Here is a 15,946-nt window from a genome sequence, read left to right on the forward strand (position 1 = left end):
TACGAGCTAGCCTTCTGTTTCTGTTTAATAAGCTAATTGGGCCCGGGAATTATATGTATATCTATGGAAGCTTTTTCAAAAGGGTGTGATGTAGTTTTGTTCAGTTTGAATGCTAATTGTTTGTTTTTCAGAAACACATGTGACTGGGGTTTTAATTGCAATCTGGGTCACTCGCCTCATTACGAAACATAAGATAATAAACGTCTTCACACCTCCTACACAATACCGTTAAGAAACATTATCTATAGAAATCATTACAAATGTAATAGGACATTAAGAAGCACAAGTAGCAATGGTAAACAAAATTCACTTATAGCAGTTTAGTGTCAACACCTTTACCGTCCAAAGTAATGATTTAATCGTCTAATTATTTTGTACTATATAATTAAGTGAGTGTATGTTTATATAGACTTTCTTTGTAATTAAAGCTTTGAGAGATCTTTTAGAAAACTATAGGCTACTACCTAACCATCCCCACCACTGGATAAGTATAGAAAACATTTAGATATTACGGGATCAGATTGCAAAGTAGTTCTTGTTTGAAAACTTAGCCCAAATTGAATTTAGACTTCTAAAAATGTACGAATGCTAGATATACTCGGCGTTTATTTTTAAATATGCACGATGGATTAGGCCTAAATACATTAAAAAAAAATTTCTTAATAATCTAATGCTTCTATAAATAAAATTAGAAACAGTAGATTCCAAAATAACTGATGGAGCCCACACTAATGACCATTTAAAAAAAGTACAGCATGATACTAAATAAGATATTTGTGCGAATTGTGATCATTACTAGTTAGCGCTCTGTTTTTTTTTATATTTGGCCACCACCTTTGAGGTACAGTAATATAATCTTCTTCGTTAAATTATTTTACTCCATTCTTGTTTTGTTATTTTGTATATTTTCGCGTTACTCACTCTATCTGTTAATTTAATATTCATTATCTTTCGCAAAATTTTCCTGTGATACATATCTATATGCTATACTTATCCTTTGTTTGAGTAACCCAGAGTTCACAATTATAGAAAAACAATGCTAACTATATGCATCAATTTAGAAATGTGAATGTTCATGTTGAAATTTTATCAATCAGCAGATTGTCCTAAAAATAAAAAAATGAGACTGCAAACATGATATATTATGAAAATAACTTTAGTTTATTGTTTCTTATTTTGTATTTCATTTTCAATTTTTATCCTTTCTTTCTCAAAGAGAAGATATTTTAGTGTCCGCTTCTTGTTTGCGCAATCAAAGGAACCCAAACATTATTCCCGCCTTTAATTGTCATCTTTCTAGTCGAAGGTGTATATTATATAACATTTCATTAGCTTAAAGTTAAATATAAGTTGGTGGATAAACAAAATGGATGGAAATGGTGAAAAAAATAAATCAGCACTTTCAGATATCCAGCAGTGTTCTGGGTGATTTCTTTGTTGACATTAGGCTGGGTGGACTATACGTTTCAATTTAACTTATTTTTAATCACAAATCGAATAGCATGCATGAGTCAGGATGTAGTGGGTAAATATTATGTTGTTTTCTTTAAGGAACTTGTTCAAATATTAAGCAATTAAATTAGTAAGGAGGTGTCAACAGGAGTCTAGTGTAATTTTATACCATTACGAGAACTGTAGGAGGATCTCCAGTTTCGTACAGTGGGAATGTGTCTGTATAAAAATAGGAAATGTTATCTAACAACCAAATTTCTTTGTTCTATTAATAGGCAAAAAAAACCCCAAACAAACAAAACCAGAAAAAAACCTTTTCTGTCAACGACTGACCTGTTTCTACGAAAACAAATTTAATTAAGTTTTTCATAAATATTGCTATCAAAATAAAAATGTTTACTAATTACTTCGACAACAATAAAGCAAAATTGGTAACTCGCCTTTTTTATTAACCATCTTTAGAAAAGATAACCCGTTCAGTTTTTTATTACATAAAAAAACAAACAAACACAACCAGAAAAACCATAAACATTTTTATCAAAACAAAAATATTTACTAATTACTTTGAACCAATAATAAATAATAAAACTATTTCAGAAAAATCTTCAACAACAATAAAGTAAAATTGGTAACTCGTTTGCTTTTTTTTAACCATCTTTAGAAAAGATAACCCGTTCTGTTTTTTTACAAAAGAACTGATTAATAAAGTGGTCCTCTATAAATCTAAATAAAATGTACAGTATGCAACAAAAACGTTTAATATTGAAAACAAGATGTATGTACTTCAACAATATTTTACGAGGATGGTCCATCCAGCCGAAGCGGATCTTTACTGACCCTCACACAATAATATGATAACACATAAACATGCAACAATTGAAATTAAATTAAAATAAATAGAATTTATAAAGATAAACAAAAACAAAATAATGCATAAAATAATAAGAATCAAAAGGGATATCAAATAAAAACAAAGAATTAAATTTAATTAAAACAATACATAGATATAGATATAGGCCTAACAAAGCACACAGTATTAGATGATATTTTGTGTTTTTTAATACCATTTTTCTCATTTGTGGCGTAAACACCACTTGTATTCTATTAATATCATCTTAATCATAACATTTTTGTTATTTTCTATTGTTATTTGTCATTTCAATTTGATCAACTTCTTCTTCAATACTTTTTTTTTCCACAGCAATTGCCTGTTCACAATTATGTCTATTAGGATTTTTGTTCCATTTTTCTAGCAAAATTAAATCTTTTTTTTGCATTATTACGTACATTTAAATGTATTACTAAACTAATTTATTTATCCATCTGTCATTTCATTGTGCTTTGATGAGTTGAGATGTCCGAACCTTTGTCTTCCATTTTCTGAGAAATATGTCCTATTTACAACGTAAGTGTTTACAAACAATATTCAATAATCACGACTGACCTGATGGTCTTTGATTTCAACGTCATCAATGTACTTACTAGGTCACAAAAGGTCATAAAAGAACGTGAAGACAATTCAAACGTTTAACGTTGCAAACGTGATCATTATTGTAAAACCCCTTTGTTTAAAAAACGTTTGGTAAATACCAGTAGCAGACGAAAGAAATATTTCAATCCGCGCGCGCGCTCTTTTGCCGAATTCAGTCTTTTTAGTATTGATGGGTCAATTTAGATTGATTGTACAGGACGGTAATGCTATTGCAAATATTTTAATGAATGCAGTTAATAGTTTTTAATTAATCAATATACATTGTCATATAATATAATAAACATGAATTTAAAGGGAAAACGATTTTGCTGTAAAGTTTGCAAAAAAAAAGAAGAAAAAAAGATCTAGATATAGAAGTTAGAAAACTTTTTTATTTGAATTATCCATCAAATGAAAGGTTTTTTTACTATAAGAATGAAAAATAGCCCATGACCGCTTTGGTAATATTCATTTTTTTTATTGTATATAAAAGAAGAAGTGACTATTTTGCTACTACTAAAAAAAACAAAATGTTTGTTTTCATTTGTTAACATCAACAACATTCTTAACTTCAGACTAACTTAAATTGCAAAACGAATGAAACTTTAATCAGCAATGCACAATTAAACAATTTAAAAAAAATGTAAAAATTATATTTTTTTCTTAAGGTTCTTAAATAGAATTTATGAAATGTCAAATTGTTTGTACTTCCATAGTATGAATCGAGAGCAATTCTTTTCTCTCTATATAACGCAGCAAATCTTGGCTCAATAGGTGAATAAATGATATTGTATAGATCAAGTAATAATTTAACAGAAAGAAGTTAAAATCATATTTGCTAACTACTAGAAAATGTGTTTTCCATTTGAATTGTAAGTGGATGTAATGTACTTAATTGAGATTCGAACATCCAAATCACTAACCGGTGTATATAGGATAATGTGCCAAGTAAATTGTGCATGTTTGTGAACAATCTAAACGGTGTTTTTTAAACTGCATTTAATCCCTCTGCAACATTCGTCAGGGAAAGTACGACCGAAGTTTGAACCGGAAAATTAAAAATGTGTCCCATGCATGTAATGCGTTCTTCCTCCTTACAACGATTTCCGTTTTAAGATGTTTTTCATTGTTGTGTCTACAATAAACATTCAATCGAAATGACCTAATCTTTTTACCTTCAATATCTATTTTTAAGTATCCGGTTGGTTTGTAAAACATATACCTTCATCTGTCATCGGTGCGGGCTACTAGCATCCACAACCTATTATAAAAAAGTAATATCTATTTATCTATCACTAACTGTTTAGTATACCTAAACACCAACTGTTTAATACCTAAACACCAACTATTTAATACCTAAACACCAACTGTTTAATACCTAAGCACCAACTATTTAATACCTAAACACCAACTGTTTAATACCTAAACACCAACTGTTTAATACCTAAACACCAACTGTTTAATACCTAAACACCAACTGTTTAATACCTAAACACCAACTGCTTAATACCTAAACACCAACTGTTTAATACCTAAACACCAACTGTTTAATACCTAAACACCAACTGTTTAATGCTTAAACACCAACTGTTTAATACTTAAACACCAACTGTTTAATACCTAAACACCAATTGTTTAAAATCCAAACATCGACTGTTTTTACTATCTAAACACTAACTATTTAATATGTAAACACTAATTGTTTACTATCTGAACACTAAATGTTTAATACCTAAACACCGACTGTTAATATCTAAACACTAAATGTTTGATATTAATTTGTAGATCCCAGCCCCAGATAGATTACAATTTTGAACTTCTTAAAACTTTTTGTAAATGCAAAAAAAGTAAGAATGAATACACTACTTAAACAATTATATTGAACACTGGCTGCAATCCAACTAGTGGACTAACTGACTGACCGACAAAATCGACAGATGCATTGTTTGTTTCCTACTCGATTTGGATGAAATCCAAGGGAAAAATCCGGTTTACATCGGTATACAGTAACATAGTAAGTGGTTATTTTAACTAAATTATAAACATAACACTACCCGTAAAAGCATCATGAGTACGGAAATAGAGACATCTTAGTTGACTCTTCAAACTTTAAGTAACCATTCCGACCACCCTTCAGATGGTTTCTGGTGATGATATTTCACCTATATTTATATATATAGTAAAATTGAAGTACTAACAAATTACATGATATCTATTTTATCTCTATGCCTATCTGGTTTTTAAATATGTTGTTCCTTAGAAAACCTATAGATCTGAGCCTGACAAGCAAAATAAATAATTTGCAAAATTAAAATAACTTATTATTTTAAAAACGTCATATTGTAATATAAAATACTATATATTGATATTGATTATTATTATTATTAGTGTTTTAGTCAGAGTAAGGTACAAACGAGCTTTGAAAGAAATTCTTTATCCTGTCTGTCTTTCTGTAATCTATCTGTATAAGGATAATGCGTTATCAATGCATTATTAGACCTAATCAATCATTCAATCAACATTATTGTTGCTATTTTTTTTTTTTTTTGTTGAATTTGCTATTTTAATGCCACATAATACTAAAAATTGGATGGAAAAAAAATGATTTCCCTAAAAAAACTGTCATTTAATTTAACGCAAAAAATAGTCAAACTGACTGGAAGTCAATTGGTTTTGATTGAATTTAACCGTTCATTTTATAATTGAAAACATTTTTTTCTACGGAAGTGATTAACTTAAAGTACAAAATGGCCTATTCAAAGTCCGATTTTTATTTATCCTTTTTTTCATTTTTTGGGGGGACAATACAATTTAAACGTAACATTATTTCTTTCTAACATCTCTGAGAATAATTAGCTTCAATAGATCTTCCTATCACTAAAACAAACTTGAAAATTAAGTTATTGATATTATCGTTATTAGATAAAGTTATTGATTATTGGCATTATCGCTATATCGATACAATCAATATCAATACAATCAATATATATATCGATAAACGAGCTGTTTATATATTATTTGGTTACTTTCTATGAATGTTTAAATTATGTTAAGTAATTTTTGTTTCATACAAATTATAATGTAAGAAATAATAATTTAAACAAAATGATATATATATATATATATATATAAATCAATGATGTTGCGTAGCACTGTGTAAATTATATATAAATCATACTGTAAATTATAGAAACAGTGCTCATATTCGGAACATGATCTCATAATCGCGTCGATTTTTTCATACAACTAAAAAATACGGAACTTTCGCCAATGAGCTATGCTCGACGCGATTATGAGATCATGTTCCGAATATGAGCACTGTTTCTATAATTTACAGTATGATTTATATATATATATATATATATATATATATATATATATGGCCTAGATATGATAAAAAATGTGCACCAATTTTTATTTAATAATAATAATACATTTCTTTCGGACTGTTTATAACTTTATCGTTTTGATTTAGCTATTTGCTTATTTTGGCCTCTACCCACAGCATTGTCATTTTTTCAGCAATTTGCCCTTTGATTAATAATAATAATAATTCACATTTTTTTTAATGTATGTATACAATTATTGTAGTATTATTTTTAGACATTAAGAGATTAAGAGCATTGGTTATAATAATAATTCTTATTAAAATTGTTTTTTTAAATTTTGATAATATTTTCCCGGGTAACAAATGACTGATATCACACGATTTTCTTAACAAAAAAGTAAGGAATGTTCTCACGCCGCTGATTTAAGAATAAATAGAAATACAATGTTTTATAATTACCAGTGTTTTGATCTCAGATTAGCCTAAATCGGTCAGTATTTTATTTTAATTCCTTCTTTTGTAAAAGCTGATCTACAAAAACTTTGTAAACTCTTTTTATATGAAAACACTTGAATATTGTCTATCAATCTCACATGTAGGTAATGTTAAGTGGATGAATATAATATAAAAGGTTTGTCTTTCACACACTTGTCGGCCTTGTCAAAGTAATATTTCCAAAATACGTACAATTGTTTTGTGTCCAGGTAGATTGTTGCTTTCCGAGAAATGTTATTGCAGACTTTAATCAACAAACCGGAAGTAATTTTAAAGGGATTGTGGGGATTAAAAAATATGTCAGGAAAATAATAGAAACCTAAAATTAGAAATATTATGATGAAGCCACAGGTATGAGTAATAATGAAAGGATATTAGTGCGCATGTGTGAATAGTTACGTCAGTGCGCGGTCTTTCTCTTACGTATAGGACATCGTTTACGTCAGCTGGTCTACGTAGACCAGTCCCTTAATTGAGTCTCTGACATCATAGGCTACAGGTTTCACCTACGCGCAGTTTAAAGTCAACATGAAACTATATTAAAAACATCTAACTTATATATTAAAGATAAGATTACATGAATATGGCATACATTTTCAATATGTACAATTTTTTAAAAAGAGTATTATTTAATTTTGGAGCCATTGTTGACAGTTTAATTATTGTATGAGCTACGCTTTGATATCTATTTTTGACAGACATTTGTTATTATATGTTACCACTCCTTCGTTTAAAAAATCCTGGATCCGCTCCCGATATTGATAAAGTCAATAAAAACTGATCTCATTATTTCTTTTCCTTTTCTGTAGTACTTAACAGTTTTCGGTACTCAAATTTCCACCCGCCTTTCCATAGAAAATTTAAAGTCGGTATGAATCAACATAACTTATCAAAGAGCAAAAGAACATTTCCACTAACAGCTGTGTGGGATAATATTCCAAACAATATAAAATCAAAATCAACGTTAAAACAAAACAATTGCCATTTTATTATGTTTTTTCTTAATCTGGACCATTATTATTTCTTATATTATTATTATTTCTTTAGAATGTGTTTGTTTTGTCATTTTACAAAAGGTGGCCTATCAGGCCCAGGTTTCAAACATGTAGGCCTAAAGAAGCTCTATAATTTTCCAACAAAATTTGTCTGTTTAGGCCTTAATAGCTTCAGTTCTCTCCATTGAGAGATTTTATTCAGTATAATAGAAAAACATGCATAGTGCCACAGCAGCCGATCTGTCAATTGAATCATATCGATAACTAATCAATCTTGGCGCGTGATTTATACATTTGCCAATCCTTACCATAATGCTATCAAAGATCAATAATAATTAGTTCTTTCATAACTGCGATAAATTAAGTTTTACAAGGGCCTATTATCGGTAAGGTGAACAAATATAGGTGGCGGCTGATGACAAATGTTAGAAACGAACCCGCTAAACCTAAGCCTCCATCAATATGTTTAAGATTTTTAAGAGTATTTGGTACGTGATTCGTTGATTGTAGCAGGCGGGAATCAAGCTCAGAATCGCTGCGTGATAGTGTGAAAAATCGATCAAGCCTAATGAGTAGGCCTAGCTTTTAATTCACGAAGTGTTGAGATAACAAAACGAGCTTAAACATCATTAGGATAATTAATATTATACGTTTACGTTATCAATTGAGGCCAATACAACACTGCATTTTATATGTTTATATAAAGGAAACGTATTATAGCCCGAAATTTACTCATGTTTTTGGAGTTAAGCCTGCTTAGTCTTCTTCCCTCTCAGGCTTACGGACACCTCCAAGTTTTAGTGACAAGACTAAGGGGAAAATGATTTAGAAGTGAAACTGGGCTCAAATTAAAATAGGCGTATTCACATCAATCGAAACCATATAATAAATACCCAGACTTCCGATATGTGTATTTTGAAGTTTCCCAGTTTATCATGTTCTTTCCGTGAAAATAGAGTAGTTGGTGTAGAAAAACAATTACCTTCAATGCTAAAAATGGTCTAAAACGGTTTCAAATGTGATTATAAAATACGTTACCTTACATTATAACTATTATATTTTGTTGAAACTACTTACTGTAAGCCTATATATTTAGATTTACAAAATCATAAACCGATCGTCTTGTTATACATGATTTATCTAAAATAAAATAGAGCAGCACCAATTGATGCATTATGGGATTTTTAGAACCATTCTTGTTGCACTTCATGAAGTTGCACAAAGATGGAAGTACGTTACATAGGCCTACGTACTACACTTGTCCATGTGATTAAATAGACCATACATAAAACAAAAAGGAAGATACAGCAACAACTAATGCATTATGGGATTTTTAGAACCCTTCTTGTTACACTCTATGCAGTTTTGTCTCAAATAAGATTGAAAATAAACACCAACTGATGCATTATGGGATTTTAGAACCCTTCTTGTTACACTCTATGCAGTTTTGTCTCAAATAAGATTGAAAATAAACACCAACTGATGCATTATGGGATTTTAGAACCCTTCTTGTTACACTCTATGCAGTTTTGTCTCAAATAAGATTGAAAATAAACACCAACTGATGCATTATGGGATTTTTAGAACCCTTCTTGTTACACTCTATGCAGTTTTGTCTCAAATAAGATTGAAAATAAACACCAACTAATGCATTATGGGATTTTAGAACCCTTCTTGTTACACTCTATGCAGTTTTGTCTCAAATAAGATTGAAAATAAACACCAACTGATGCATTATGGGATTTTTAGAACCCTTCTTGTTACACTCTATGCAGTTTTGTCTCAAATAAGATTGAAAATAAACACCAACTAATGCATTATGGGATTTTAGAACCCTTCTTGTTACACTCTATGCAGTTTTGTCTCAAATAAGATTGAAAATAAACACCAACTAATGCATTATGGGATTTTTAGAACCCTTCTTGTTACACTCTATGCAGTTTTGTCTCAAATAAGATTGAAAATAAACACCAACTAATGCATTATGGGATTTTTAGAACCCTTCTTGTTACACTCTATGCAGTTTTGTCTCAAATAAGATTGAAAATAAACACCAACTGATGCATTATGGGATTTTAGAACCCTTCTTGTTACACTCTATGCAGTTTTGTCTCAAATAAGATTGAAAATAAACACCAACTGATGCATTATGGGATTTTAGAACCCTTCTTGTTACACTCTATGCAGTTTTGTCTCAAATAAGATTGAAAATAAACACCAACTGATGCATTATGGGATTTTAGATCCCTTCTTGTTACACTCTATGCAGTTTTGTCTCAAATAAGATTGAAAATAAACACCAACTAATGCATTATGGGATTTTTAGAACCCTTCTTGTTACACTCTATGCAGTTTTGTCTCAAATAAGATTGAAAATAAACACCAACTGATGCATTATGGGATTTTTAGAACCCTTCTTGTTACACTCTATGCAGTTTTGTCTCAAATAAGATTGAAAATAAACACCAACTGATGCATTATGGGATTTTAGAACCCTTCTTGTTACACTCTATGCAGTTTTGTCTCAAATAAGATTGAAAATAAACACCAACTGATGCATTATGGGATTTTTAGAACCCTTCTTGTTACACTCTATGCAGTTTTGTCTCAAATAAGATTGAAAATAAACACCAACTGATGCATTATGGGATTTTAGAACCCTTCTTGTTACACTCTATGCAGTTTTGTCTCAAATAAGATTGAAAATAAACACCAACTGATGCATTATGGGATTTTAGAACCCTTCTTGTTACACTCTATGCAGTTTTGTCTCAAATAAGATTGAAAATAAACACCAACTAATGCATTATGGGATTTTTAGAACCCTTCTTGTTACACTCTATGCAGTTTTGTCTCAAATAAGATTGAAAATAAACACCAACTGATGCATTATGGGATTTTTAGAACCCTTCTTGTTACACTCTATGCAGTTTTGTCTCAAATAAGATTGAAAATAAACACCAACTGATGCATTATGGGATTTTAGAACCCTTCTTGTTACACTCTATGCAGTTTTGTCTCAAATAAGATTGAAAATAAACACCAACTGATGCATTATGGGATTTTTAGAACCCTTCTTGTTACACTCTATGCAGTTTTGTCTCAAATAAGATTGAAAATAAACACCAACTGATGCATTATGGGATTTTTAGAACCCTTCTTGTTACACTCTATGCAGTTTTGTCTCAAATAAGATTGAAAATAAACACCAACTGATGCATTATGGGATTTTAGAACCCTTCTTGTTACACTCTATGCAGTTTTGTCTCAAATAAGATTGAAAATAAACACCAACTGATGCATTATGGGATTTTAGAACCCTTCTTGTTACACTCTATGCAGTTTTGTCTCAAATAAGATTGAAAATAAACACCAACTGATGCATTATGGGATTTTAGATCCCTTCTTGTTACACTCTATGCAGTTTTGTCTCAAATAAGATTGAAAATAAACACCAACTAATGCATTATGGGATTTTTAGAACCCTTCTTGTTACACTCTATGCAGTTTTGTCTCAAATAAGATTGAAAATAAACACCAACTGATGCATTATGGGATTTTAGATCCCTTCTTTTTGCACTCTATATAGTTTTGTCTAAGATTTAAAAAGAACCACCAACACTGTTGCATTATGGGATTTAAAAAAAAAACCCTTTATTTTTGCATTTTGTTCTAATATTTATTGTTTTTATGAGATAGCAGATTAGCAAAGATGTTTTGTGCCACTGTTTTGATTGCTCTATATTCTGCATTTATGATCACATAACAAATAATATTAATATCAATCATAGAATTATTATTTATACAATACTAATAACGAACGAAAGGGAAATATCTTTCAACACTTCGGCCAACTAAGAGACAACCCTTTTAAGGAGGAAGGGGGGGTGTGGGGGGTGGCACTTGCAATTGCTGGATCCTGAAAGTTTGGGGTTCTACTATAGTAAACTGCAGACAAACGGAAGGCTAGAAATTGCCTTTCAGATTGATATTAGACAAACCAGGTCATATACCGTTCTACTACAAAATGTGTGAACAGATTTGTTTTCCTTGCACGTTAAGTCGTACGTTATGCAATAATAAACTGCAATTTTAAATAATTGATAGTAAGCACAATTAATCAAATTAATTACTAGGATTTTACTTACAATTATAAAGTATAAAATGATGAAAAATGGCAAACGTATTATGAATTAATTTAATTGGTTATTTAGATAAAAGTTCGCCGATGTGTACTGTATTTGAACTGTATTATATCTCATATGTGTGGCATTTATATTATACCATCGTTATAAATTAGATTTCTATTATAATAATGTGCATTATATCCATGCATCATAATCTGACTAATCCTAGGCCCAATTCAGACAAGCAACATCAAATTTACCGATACAATCGCTGGATTAAGGAGGGCGAAGATCCAATGCTGGCGGTAGGAAGCCTGATAACATAGCGTTGTGCTGCTTCTGTTCTACGTTAGATAACAGTGACATTTCGTACAATATACAACAGATGCAAGATTATGTCGCCACTCGTTTCAAACGCTAAATACTTTTTTCCAACAAAAACGACTTAATCTTGAACGAAGACGAACCAAAATCAGATACATATGAGCAATTACATTGATTGGATGAAAATCATATTTATTAGTATTTATTAGATAAAGTTAAAACTAAGTAGGATTTAATAGACATATAAAAGCCTTAAAATTCCCCTCTGGGGACACATCGATAGAAATAACATTATCGTCACTGAGCGCATAGTTTATTTATAATATACAGTGTACTGAAAATGATTACTGAATTTTCTAAAAATATTAGAGGTGAATCACCGGGAAAACAGGGAAGAGTGAATCCACTCTTCCCTGGGAAAACCAATTAACGGAACATAATCTGTGCAGTATAGTAAACACCCGGGAATCCGGGATCCGCTTTATCTGTATGTATGCAATACAAAAATTCCTATGTGCATGCAAGATTCGATACACATTATAGTAGGACATTTAATTACGGATCATTTCCAAATCATTCTACTGCATTTACTGCAGTAAAAACATTTTCAATCAATGAAAAAATATTGTGATGATTATACCAAAACTCTTAATAAATAATTGCAGTAAAAAAGAGTGTTACTCTTTTTTACTGCACAAATGTATTTGCTGCAGTAGAATATTATTTGAATAAACATAACAATTTTAACTATTTGCATAAATTAAAATGGCGGCCATATTGCATTATAATAATATAATAATAAAAAACAACCCGATAATTTGAAACATGAATTAATAAGTAATTGTTTTTAGTTAAAATTGGAAAAATAGTGACTTTCCTATCTTAACAGGAAAATAGTTTAATAATAACTATTTAATTTTGATGAAAAAACAAAATATATGAATGAAAATTAATAGTGTATATGGCCTATTATTGATAAACAATATTATTCAATATAAACCAACCAACCTAATGATTTTTAGTCGTTTTCACATCGTTACTAAGTTTTATTTAATTTAAGATGAAATGTTGTATTGTAAGTGTTTTAAGAATGCGGTTTTTATAATGTGGGCCTTATAACAACACAATCAATACAAATTACTCGGTAATATTTGTATTTAAATCTTCATAATTATTGTTTAATCCATTGTTACCCAATATATAATCCTCAATTTTTTTTAATTATTTCCTCATATTTTTAAAACTTAATATTATCTAAGCGTAAAACTAAGATGCGTCAAGACTCAACAGTGTGCTCAAACTTGTTCGGTTTTTATGTTGGTTTACGAGAAATATAACAAGGCTCACAAAATGGTTTTCAGAAAGAAATAAAATATGTCGAGCCAGTTGGTCGTACTAGTACATTCCATATTTTACCAGAATTTTAACTAAATTATAAGGCTTTTATCTCGTGAACAGCAAGCAACAACATTTATACCCTTTTAATATTTCTATGTTTTCACAATTTATGCTGTTTTTCTCATTTTATTAATATATATTTGTAGATAGTAATGTATTTATTCGTTCTTATTATTTAAAAAAAAAAATATTTTTCGTTTCTGGAAATCCCAAGCAATTATTTTTTTGGGTTAATATTATATTTTGAATAATTAATTAGATAAATAACATTAAACATAACCTTTGACCCGTTTGTTATAACAGACTACTTACACATTCATGATTTGTTGAAATGTAAACTAGAACGTTTAAAGAATTGTTACCCCTAAAAATATATTTTTAAATGTTTGTGTATACCATTTTAATGTCACATGTCACAAATAAAACTGCTTGACCAAAAATTGGATCGAAGCAAAAATTATATACCTGAAAAACTGTAATTTAAAGCAAAAATTAAATACCTGAAAAACTGTAATTTAAAGCAAAAATTAAATACCTGAAAAACTGTAATTTAAAGCAAAAATAGTCAAATTGACTGGAAGTAAATTGGTTTTTGGTTGAATTTCATTTAATTTTTTTTTGTAAGTGAAAACATTTATTTATACATTTTCTTTTATACAAGTTTTATATAAGTGATTAACTTGATTAAAACTGCGAAATGGCCAATTTAAAGTCTTTAAAAAAAATGTTTCATGTTTTTGGAGGACAATACATCTGTAACAAGGTGGTTTTTTTATAATCGTGTTTTACTTTCCTTCATTCATTCATTTATTTGGTCAAAAACAGTTAAAACGTATGAGAACAAGACCATACTGATCATAATTAAAAAACTTAATTATAGATATCTTATCGAATTCGTTAATTTTCTTATAGACCTCTACGTACGCCAAGCTTCGGGTTTGATACAAACACGTTGGCTGAATCAGGGAGGAGTGAAATTACAATAATAATATAATTTCACTCTTCCATGGCTGAACACAATTATTAATATTAGCTAGCATCGAGATATATCGAGTTGTTATTACATTTGACTATCAGATTATTTCTTGATAAATGGGCCGTTTAAACTACAGTATTATCTTTTTGATTCTGTTTGATTGAAATTTCAAGAATATTATCATTGAATTAGAGTTGATTGAAAATGCACAGGTTAGGTAGATGTAAATGTTAGGGTATTAGGCTTTTCTATGCTGAGGACACGCTAAGTAGACTTTTCGTAGATAGAAAATATATGTCAAAAAATAATGAATCGAATATGCTGACTGGGTACGTTTATAAACACTTTCAACGAATTGATAGTTTGTGTAGGCCTATTTGTATTTTAGTCGTAAAGTAAATCTATATGTAAGGCAGAATATTTTTTTACATGTTTTACCAGGTAAGAGTGAATTTAAGAGTGAATTTCACTCTTCCCTGGTTTCACGGATAATAATAATAATGACCAAAGTATGTAAAGAACATCGTATCAATCTCATTTGTTTTTGAAGACATCATCTGTAATCATAATTGCGATAGGCCTAGTTTATAACACAAATGTAATTATTGACATAGTAATAGATAATAATATCAACAATAACATATAATTTTATATATTATAGTTGTATACCGCGATCTTAACTGTAGAATTTATTGTAAACAATTAATTATCAATAGTAATTAATTCAATATATTGTTTATTTCAATCCTTGTTTGATTGCAATTTATTTGTCATTATTTGAATTATGTTTAATATTCGAGGGGGGCAGTGTCGCAACCATTTCCCCCATAATTGGAATTCACCATTTTAAAAACAAAAGAAAACTGAAAAAAATTAATAATAATGCCTAGTCCATTTGTTAATTTGTTTATTATTGAATTATGTTTAGGGGCTTTAGCGACACAACCATTTCCCCCCATAATTGGGAATACACCAGTTTAAAAACAAATAACGGTCGAGAAAACCTATTTTGTTTAATATTGAATTATGTTAGTCCTCGAGTGTGCTTTATCGATACAATCATTTTACCCGTCGCTGAACTTTATTACACACAGAATAACGTGCAATAATTGTTCGCTACCTCCGTGAAATAATATTAATGAAATATACAATACAATATACTGTAATATATCAGAATAAATATGTATATACATGTCATAAATTCTAAAGGCCTACTAATAAATTACTAATGATTTGAAATTATTCTATCGACATTTACAATGACATTTACTGGCTGCAAACAGTCTTTAAATTTATCAATCAAATAATTTTGTCAATTACTGTAAGATAGAGATAATGCGGCTTGTAAATTAATTTTCTTCGTTCAATGTGTTTGTCATC

The sequence above is a fragment of the Antedon bifida genome, chromosome 9, assembly GCF_963402885.1.
Source record: "Antedon bifida chromosome 9, ecAntBifi1.1, whole genome shotgun sequence".
Taxonomy (NCBI): domain Eukaryota; kingdom Metazoa; phylum Echinodermata; class Crinoidea; order Comatulida; family Antedonidae; genus Antedon; species Antedon bifida.